General features: G+C 57.1%; 1 pseudogene; it reads right to left on the bottom strand.

Annotated features, from left to right (window-relative positions):
- Positions 1-2,349: 2,349 nt before the first annotated feature.
- Positions 2,350-3,006, bottom strand: LOC148218017 (uncharacterized; annotated as a pseudogene).
- Positions 3,007-10,243: the final 7,237 nt, after the last annotated feature.

The following is a 10,243-nucleotide window of genomic DNA, read 5'->3' as shown; positions in this document are numbered from 1 at the left end:
GTGGGAACGGTGGGGAGAGAAAGGGAAATGGGGAGGTGGGACCCCCAAACAGATGTTGGGGGGGGCTGGTGACTGGGGAGTGCTGGGAAAGGGGGAGGAAAATACTGAGAAGGGTGGAAAAGAGGAACTGGGACAGCGGGAAGAAGGGTCCCATGGCGGCCGCGGGGCACTAGGGATGCGGAGTCGGGGTTGCCCCGGAGCTCTTGGCTACTGTGGGCTGCTGGGGGGCTGCTGGGGGGACACCCCCGGACCTGTGTCCTGCACACACAGCGCTGTTCCAGGAGATGGTTTAGGCCGAGTGTCACTTCATTCACGGCACCGACCGGCTGAGGTTCGTGGAGAGGAACATCTCCAACCGGGAGCAGTTCCTGCACTTGGGCAGCGATGTGGGGCTGCACGTGGGGACACCTCCTTTGGGGACAAGGCTGCCAGGCACTGGAACAGCGACCCGCAATTGATGGAGTACAGACGGGCTGCGGTGGACAGGCACTGCCGGCACAACTACGAGTTGTCCAGCCCGTTCCTCGTGGAGCGCAGAGGTGAGCGTGGGGCAGAGCGTGTCCCCTCGGGCCCTGCCCTGGCAATGACCCTGGAGCCCCTCAAAACCTCCCTGGGAATCACCCGAGACACGTCAGCCCTTCTTGTGCCCATCCCCGGGGCCTCCTGCCCCCTCACCCCAAGTGACTCCAGTGGCTCTTCCAGTCCATCCCAGTCTCTCCTAGTATCCTCATAGTCCTTCCCAGTGTCACCAGAGTCCCTCCAAATTCTTCTCAGTCCACAGCCATTCCATTCCATTTCCAAGTCCTTTTTTAGTCCAATCACCACCCTATCACCCATTGCCCCAATCCACTCCACTCTCTCGATGTTTCCCCATTCTCTCCAGTTTCATTCCCAGTCCCTCTCAGTGCCACACCAGCCCTCTCCCAGTTCCCCCCAGCTGATCCCAGTGTGTCCTCACTCTCTCCTAGTGTCCCCCCGTGTATCCATCTCACCATGGCATTCGATCTCCCAGCCCGGCCCCGGCTGTCTGCTCTGCTCTGTGATGGATTTCTACCCTGTCGAGATCCAGCTGAGATGGTTCCAGGTGGCTCCAGCAGGAGCTCTCAGGGCATGTGGTGGCCACCAACCTGGTCCCCAATAGGGACTGGATTTCTACCAGCTCCTGGTGCTGCTGGAAACCCCCCCGGCACGGGCTCAGCTCCAGCTCCAGGTGGAGCACGTCAGCCTGGAGCACCCCCTGAGCCGGCACTGGGGCACGGCCCGGACCCCACAGTGTGGGGGGAGTGAGGAAGGTATTGGGGGGGCTGGTAGGGGAATTGAGGTGTGCTGGGAGTAACTGGGAGAGAGTTTGAGATAGCCTGGTTTAAACTGGGAGTAAGGCTGGGGGTTCTAGAATGGCTAAGGAGTCTGAAGGATGTTGGGGAGGGTGGGATGGGGTTCCGGGGGTCTTGGTGGGCACTGGGAGGGAGTCTGGGGATGCTGGGTGTAACTGGGAGGGATTTGAGTGAGCCTGGAGGCGATGGAAGAAGACCAGGGATGGAAAAGCAGAGGCTGGTTGTGCTGGAAAAGTGACTGGGAGGAGATTTTAAGGGGTCCTGCTTGGGCTGGAGGCAATTGGGAGGGTGCTTAGAGGGGTTTCGGGTATCTGTGACAGATTTTGGGGGGTTCTGACCCTTGTGAACCCCCAGAGATGTTGCCAGACACCATCGACACCAAGGTGCTGATGGGGACTGGGGACTCCGTGCTGGGCTTCATCTTCCTGGCACTGGAGTTCGGCTTCTACCTGTGCAAGAAGGTGAGAGGGAGTCCTAGCGAGTCGTGTGCCCCCTCCTCCAGAGCCTGTGTGCTCCCCCTGGGGAACCCTGGCTCAGTGTTACCCCCTTTTCTCTGCCCACAAAGCTCCTGTCCCAGCAGCCGCTGCAGACCCTGCCCAGGTGGGGAACACTGGGTGCTGCGGGTCTGCCCGGCAACCGCTGAGTCATCATAGCTGCTCTCTCTCATTGGCTGAATTTCTCCATCGCATTCTCTGATTGGATGAGGAGAGGCCCGGAAGTTGAGAGAAGGAACAGGAGAGATCCCGCCCCGAGCACCGGCACGGGAACAACAGAGCCAGCCTGGGCACAGCGAGGGAATTTATTACCAACCAAATCACCGCGGGACAAGGAGAAGGGAAAGAAATCTCTCCAACCCCTTCCCTCCACCCAACAGGGATCACCAGGACCACGGATCACCAGGGCTCTGCCCAATGGGGGTCACTGGGGATCATCCAACACCGATCCTCCCATGGGGGATGGAGCTGGAGCAGAGCACGAAGCTCTTCCCACACTCGGGGCACTCACAGGGCTTCCCTTAGTGGAGACTCCGTTGGTGTTTGGTCAAGGTTGAGCTGTGTGAGAAGCTCTTCCCACACTCAGGACACTCGTAGGGCCTCTCCCCAGTGTGGATGCGCCGGTGGGCAGTGAGGGTGGAGTTGTGCTTGAAGCCTTTCCTGCAGTCGGGGCAGCGGAAGGGCCTCTCCTCTGTGTGAATCCGCTCATGTAAAAGGACATGGGAGCTTGTCTGAAACCTCTTCCCGCACTTGGGACACTCGTAGGGCCTCTCTCCAGTGTGGATGCGCTGGTGTCTTCTCAGGTGAGAACTCCACCCAAAGCTCTTCCCACGTTCCAAGCAGGTGTACGGCCGGTCTCCAGCATGGATCCTCTGGTGCGAGATCAGGCTGGAGCTATGGCTGAAACCCTTCCCACATTCTCCACACTTGTGGGGCTTTTCCCCAGTGTGGATCCTCTGGTGTCAGATCAGCCTGCACCTGTAGCTGAAACCCTTCCCACATTCCAAGCACTTGTGGGGCTTCTCCCCTCCAGGAGGCTTCTCCACCAGCTCTGAGCTCTGCCTGGATCTCCGGCCGCCTTCCCGGCTCAGGGAGGGTCTTTCCTCCTCCCAGCTCCCTGGGCTGGGTTTGCAGCCCCTCCTCAAGAGAGATCTCCGGGCCTTTTCCTCCTCCTCCATCTGCCAACGCCTTGGGAATGAAAAATCCTGGTTTGGGGAAAAAACAAGAGGGGAGTGCCTTGAGCTGGCTGTTCCCCCTTGCCCAAGTTCATCCCAGAAAATTATTGGCCATATTGTGTCTGTAAGAACCTCTGAAACACCAAGATTCAGCCCCAAAATCCTCCAAACCTCAAGATACACATCAAAAACGCCCCACAAAGCAAGATTCAGCCAAAATCCCCTTGAAATACAAAGATTCAGTCCCAGCAAAAGAAATAAAGCACCAACTTTTACCCCAATGAAGCTTTCAAACACCAAGATTGACCCTTCAGAAAATCATAGATCCCCCTCTCTGGTCACCTGCTGCATTTGGAGGGGGGCACTGAACTTGGGGCTGCAGGGGTGAGGCTGTAGATAGAGGGAGGGATGGAAACTTGTGTTGCTTCTCTTTTCTGCTCCTCCTTCTCCTGTGTCCCTGCTTTTCCTCACATTTCTCTTCCTCCTACTATTCCTCCTTCTCATGCACAATCCCACCTGCTCCTCCCATATGCATTATTTGACCATTTTGTTCTTCAACCCTGCTTCTCCTTCCCTTCTCCTGCTGCCCCCAGGCCCAGCACCCACTGCCGGCTCCCTCTTCCCCCCAAACCCACAGCATCCCAGCGCAGGGGCAGCGATGGAGCTGGGGCAGCTCGGGCTGGGGCAGCGCTGGGCTCTCGGCCGCTCCCGCCCGCACTCGCTCCCCACTGCAGCCGCTGCCGCCACCACAGCGCGGGGGGGCCCGGCCTTGGCGCTCCCCCCCTCCCACCTCCCCAAATTCCCCTGCCGGGGGGCGCTGGGGCCAGGAGACAGACGAGTGACAGATCAGGGGGGCTGGGAAGAGTCGGCAGCCAGAGAGCACTGAAAATCTCAGCAGGGACTACAGTGGCATCTTCGGGGACTAAACATGGCTGGGCACCCATTGAAGATAGAAAGGGAAAGCCAGGAAGGGATCCCGGAAAAAGGGATGATGATCCCAAAATATCTCTGAAGGGGCCCTTGGAAGCATGTTGAGGAAGTTTGCCCATTCTCCCAGAGGTAATCAAGGGCAGGGAGACACAGGGGAGCAATAAGGGAAGTCCAGAAGGGATTTAGACAACAGGGGATGGATGGTGTTGGTGTGATGAGAAGTGCAGAGAATATGGTTCAGGCAAGAAGCAGCAGCGGCAGGAATCTATGTGGGAAGACAAAGAATGATGGAAAAGAGGAGGAAGAGAAAAATACTGAGGATGGGGATGTTTTCCAGCAGGCTCTCATCCACAGATGTTGCCACCTGATGCTGATCCTTTGGTTGCCAGGACAGGCACACAAGGAGGTCAGGATTGCAGGGGGTTTCTCTGTGCTGGGCAGCGGCAGGAGCGGGCGCAGAGGGGCGGCACCGGGAGCACGGGCTGGGGGCCTGTGGGGAGCTGCGGGGCCGGGCCGGGGCTGTGGGGCAGCCGGGGCTCAGCGCCGGGCGCTGCCTGAGCCCAGCACCCCCCGGCAATTGCAGGCCCGGCAGTGGCCCCCGGCCCCCAGGAGGCTGCGGGACGCCCCGGCCGCTGCCCGGCCCCGTGGAGCTGCCGGCCCTGCCCGCCGGGGGGGCCGCGTTTGGACACTGCGGCAGGACAGGCACCGGCTCTGGGATACGGGCTGGCCACGGCAGCCACAGCACAAGGAGCAGCAGCACAAAGGAACAGCTGGGAAATGGGCATTGGACGTGCAAGCATCCAGGTTAGCTTTTAAGCATTTTCCTTGGGTCACTGCAGAAAGGAATGATTTTGCAGAAAGCTCAGCAGCTGTCAGAGGATGAGCACCCCCAGGCACTGAGGGGGCTGCAGGAGGGGCTGAAGAAGCCCCTGGAGCACTTGGTCACAAAGGCACAGCAGGGGAATGCAGGAAGGGAGGAGGAAAAGGCCAAGGGGAAGGCAAAGGCCATGGCAGAGTTTCTACAGCCCCTCAGGGATGAACCCCAGGGCCCAAGGGGTCACTGTTTTCCCAGGGAAAATGGAAAAGACATGGACGGTCCTTCTGCAGGGATGCACGGAAGCACCAGCCTTATTGGGGCAAGCCTTGCAGAAAATATCACAAGAATTTACCCCATCCCCAGTGATTGGGTTAATGCAGGATGTGGATGACTTGCTCCAATAAGAAGGACAAGAAGTGGTAGAAGAAGCCTCTGTGAATTGGCTGAATGTTCAGGCTAAAAAGCATCTTTGAGTATTTGAAAAAAAAGTGCAAATGCTGGAGAAAAAGATTATATATTTGGGACATACTTTGACTGAAGGTTTGTGGTGTATTGACCCAGGGAGGGACCAGGCAACCTCAGAACTAACATTACCCATCACTAAAATGGAGCTGGGACAATTCAGGGGATTAAGAGTGAATTGCAGGACCTGCATTGAGGATTCTCTGTTCCAGCCTGAATATTGTATGACTTTTTAACCCCAGAGAGCCTTAATATTATGCTCTGGACATAAGAAAAAGTACAAAACTTGAGAAAATGAAAAAACAAAGTGATTGAACCCCTGCCATGGCTCTACCAGACTCAGAAAAGAAATTGGAATGGGATGTGGATGTTAAACAGTGCCATGCCAAAGGAATTTGGAATTCCTGGCTGCAGGAGCAGCATGGGAGGGCACCACTGACCCTGCACTGAAGGCAACGCAGCAGCAGCCAGGGCTCCACATCGGGCCAAGCCCCTGGGCCTGCCCACAGATCCTCTGCTGAAATCCTCTGCCTGGGCACCCTCCTTTGGCATCTCCACACACTGGGGCCAATCCTTGCTGCCACTGCTGGAGCTTCGCTGCTTTCTGTGCCTGCACTGCCACAGCTGCTGGGGAAGACAACGGCACAATTCCACTCTGCCCCTCAGTTACACTCACACACTGGGCTGCCGGGCATTCCATGGTCGGAAAATATACCTAGTTTTAAAATGTTTTAAAAATTATTTCTCTAGTCAGGCTTGATTTGCCTTTGTCCTCAAAAAAGGGATTTTTAAGTGGTTTTCTAAGAGATGTTACACTCAGTGGAGATGAGTTTAACATCTCAACAGACTGGGAATAGCCCAAAAGATAACAAACATCAACAAAACATCAAGGAAACAGAAGCAAACGACAAGAAAGACCCATCCCAGACACTGCACCCGGCATAGATGGAGACACCTGGTCTGTAAAAGGCTGAGAAGGAAATCCAGGAGTGGGACCTAATTAACATCACAGGAGGAGAAATCCGGGTACAATAGGAAATTAAATACTAAGAACTACACAACTTGGAAGCAATGAACATTAAACCAATGGATTTCTATGGGTTCAAACTGCAAAAAGTTAAGGGAAAATCTAGTAAAACTCACATGTCATGGAATGATTTTCTCTGCACACCCGGGCTATTTGTGGATGAAATGATTTCTGCTGCACATCCTGGCCAGAATCAAGCAATTCCTTGATTCTCTAAGAGTAGAAATGCTGTTGAAGAGTTTTAGTTCTTCCCTCAGTTTTGGTGACAAGACTACACCATTAGAAGGTTTTTTCTTAATAATCCTACTTTTATAAGATTCATTCCAGGCAGAGCCAGGAGAGCAGCTTTAGAAATGCAAAATAACTCTGCTGAAGAAATGTATGGACAATTTACCAAACTATTCTTGCCTGGGGGAGGAATTTTGCAGATTTCCTCTGTCCCCCACTCCAAGCTCTGCCTGCTTGCACAGATGGAATTTGCACAAATAAAGGCAGAGCCCATAGTGAGGATATCTGACTGCAACAGAAATTGGTTAAGCTGCAAAGGGAAACAGCAAACGCAGAATTTTGTGCAACCTTCATGAAAAATAGTGGGGGGGGGGGGGGGGGGAATCATCCCTCTCTCCAGAGCACTGGGGTGTTTTTGCTAATCCAGAGAAACCAGTTGGGGATCCAAGTATTTGATGATTTCATAAGATTAACGTGGTCAATTGATGCAGCCCTGGCTGCAGGGAGCACCCCAAAACTGGAAAAAAGATGAACAAACACCAGAACAAATCCTACACCACCATGGACCAGCCCCAGGTAGACCTAACGAATTCATATCAGGAGACAGAGAAGTCATTTATCATTTCAATAGCATAATTAGATTACACAATGTCCTCAAAATAACACCCAACCAGACAGCTCCAGCTCCTCACCTTCTTCCCGACCAATCCACTCAGATGAGGAATGCAACGTTTCCCGATGGAATGGAATCAGATGATTTATTAACAGAAAGTGGAGAAGTTTGTGGAAAATTAAATGACTCAAACTGCTGTTTGCAAACAGATCACAAAGGAAAAGTGGTGAAACAGATAACAAAGGAAGTGAGAAAGTAGCTCATGTACCAGTCCAAACAGGGAAAGGATGGGAATGGGACACGTTTTCGTGGTTCCCTGGCAGATCATGGCTTAAACGAATGCGGCTCCTCCTCTGACGTGCTGCAGCAACTCTCAGCTTTTTACCATGCACGACACCTTGCGCCAAAGAGGATGCAGGAAAAGAGATTGAGTCAATGGAAATTAAAAGTTTATAAAGGCAATTCCTGAGAAAATGGGAAAAGGAGGGATTGCAAGCAGTAAGATTAATATCGTAGTAGGAGTGCATATTAACGAGGACATGCAGTAGGTGGATCGGGAAGTCTCAACCTTCAAAAAACGTCAGCCAGAGCGGAATGGGACATGGAGATGGAGACGGGAAAATGAGGATAAAAAGGAGGCGGCGCTTTAGAGACCGCATGGCAAATGCCGCATGGCCTCTCTCTTTGTTCATCAATAAAGTCACTTTTACAGGACTCCTCTGTCTCCTGCGGGCACACAAACCTCTGGCCACGGGAATTTTCCCGCACAGCCCCGGGCACAGGGCAGACACCTCTGGCCCACCCACAGCAACCGGGACGAGCCAGCGCTGCTCCGGCACCGGCTCCTGCCGAGGCCCCAGCGGGAAGGAGACCGCGGGCAGCCGCTCCCGCAGCGCCCTCAGCCCAGCGCCAACACGGGCCGGCACCGGCACAACCAACCCGCCAGAGCCCCCTGCCGCCCCCGAGGCCCGCAGCGAGCCCCGAGCCCCCGCACAACCGAGCGCGGCTCCCACCTGCGCTGGGGCCGCCTCCGAGCTCCGCCGCCGCCTCCCCGGGCTCCGGCCGCTGCCGCCGCTGCCGGGCCCGCACAGACGCTGCCACAATGGCGCCTTTGCTGCTCTGCCCAATCAGCGCGCGACAACCACGAGTGACATTGGCACAATCAGCCAATGGCAGCGAGGGCCGGGCTCTGCACACGGCCCAGCCTCGGCCCGCGCTCTCAGGGCCCCCCGGGCTGTGGGAGGGCAAAGGCAGAGATGAGGAACAGCCCTGGAACGGGCCCGGGCCCGAGCCGCCATTGGCCTGGAAACACAAACAAAGTTCTCGGCAGCTCCCGGCACGCCTTTCCCAGCCCTGCGTGTTCGCTGGCTCCGGCTCAGCGGGAAGCCCTGGAACCTCATTTCTCCTACCCCCTAATTAGGAGCATCAGTGCATGGCTTTGATTTCCCGCACAAAAAGGGAAAACTGCTCCAAAGCCCTGTGGATGAGTGGGGGAGGGGAGAGATTTCTGGCAGAAAACTCCAAAAACTCAGAGCAGGATAATGAGAAGTAAATGAAGACCCTTCAAACCAGCTTTCCACACGCCTCCCTCCTTCCAGCTGCACCTCCTACCTCGGCAGTGCAGGGTGGGAAAAACGACGCTCACTTTGTAAAATTATAAAGGTTTATTAAACCTTAGCAAAAAAAAATACACCAAAAGACTGAATTAGGAGAAAAATCAGCGCTGGGAGCACAGGACTAAAGCAGCAGACCCGGGTGTGATTTGGGGGCCCAGCGGGGTCCCCGGGCCGCCCTCGCCCCCCCCCCCCCCCCGATCTCGGCCAACGGGTGCGAGCGGCGCGGCCCCGCTGCTGAGCACTGACCCCGCCCCGGGGGCCGCCGGGACCCCCCCGGAAAAAACCCGCACCTGCACCCCCCCTTCAGTCCCTCCGACCTTCCCAGTCCTGGGGGAAAAGGGGGAAAGGGGAGGACCTGGGGCGGGATCACCCGGAGACCCCCGGGGTGAGGAGCGGGGGAGGGCGGGGGGCGGTTGGGCTCGCGCTGAGGGGGGCGGTTCCCGCGTGAGGATTTCGGGGGGGTTCGCTCGAGGAATTTTGGGGGTCCTCCTGCGAGGGATCCTCGTGCATAGGGCTCCTCTCGTGCCACCGTCTCCTCGTGTCACCCAGACCAGTTTGGGGAGCTTTTTCTGTCACCCAGAGGAATCTGGGGGCTCCTCGTGTCACTGAGAGCCCCGCGAGTGTCACCAAGAGCTCCTCGAGTGCCACCAGTAGGAACGGGGGGACTCCTCGTGTCACCGAGGGCCCTGCGAGTGACACCGAGAGCCCTGTGTCACCAAGAGCCCCTCAAGTGCCCCCAGCTCTTTGTGCCACCAGGAGCCCCTGGAGTGCCACCAGCTCCTCGTATCACCGAGAGCACCAAGAGCCCCTCGTGCCACCAGGACCTCGTGCCAGAGAATTTGGGCAGAGTCTCTGTGCCACCCGGAGCCCCTGAGTGTCACCAGCCCCGTGCCAGGGTCCCCAGTGTCACCCGGGTCTCTCTCTGTGTCACACACCAGGAACCGACCCCCCCTCCGAGCACCAGGACCCCCGAATTTAACCGTCCTCGTGCACCGGGACCCCCTCAGGACCCTCGAGTTTCCTCTCTCCCCTCCTCGTGCACCGGCATCACCGGACCGCCCCCCCTTTCCCGAGGAATCGCCGGAGACCCCCTCCATCAATCACCGGGCACCGGGACCACCAGAGGACCTCCCCCATCAATCAGCACCGTCACCGTGCACCGGGACTCCCCCCCCCATCGAGCAGTGACACCCCCTCATCGTGCACCGGGACCGCCGGACCCCCTTCAAACATCGCCAGCCTCGGGCACCGAGATCACCGGAGACCCCTCCATGAGTCACCGGGACCCCCCCGTCATGCACCAGGACCAGCGGAGACCTCCCCAGGAATCACCGGACACCCCCTCACGAATCACCGGGCACCGGGACGCCCCCTCGGGCACCGGGACTGGACCCCCCCTCGTGTACCGACCACCCTCCGGTGCACAGGGCCCGGACCCCCCTTTGTGCCCCCCCCGCCCATCCCGGGGATTCCGCCCCTCCCCTTTGACTTCCCCCGGGAACAGGAGCGGGAATGGGGAGGGGCCGTGCGCTGGGGGGGCACCGGGG

This window comes from Sturnus vulgaris, unplaced genomic scaffold, assembly GCF_052056855.1.
Source record: "Sturnus vulgaris isolate bStuVul1 unplaced genomic scaffold, bStuVul1.hap1 Scaffold_195, whole genome shotgun sequence".
Taxonomy (NCBI): Eukaryota; Metazoa; Chordata; class Aves; order Passeriformes; family Sturnidae; genus Sturnus; species Sturnus vulgaris.
Note: the sequence above shows the minus strand (reverse complement) of the source record. Positions and strands in the feature narration are given on the sequence as shown.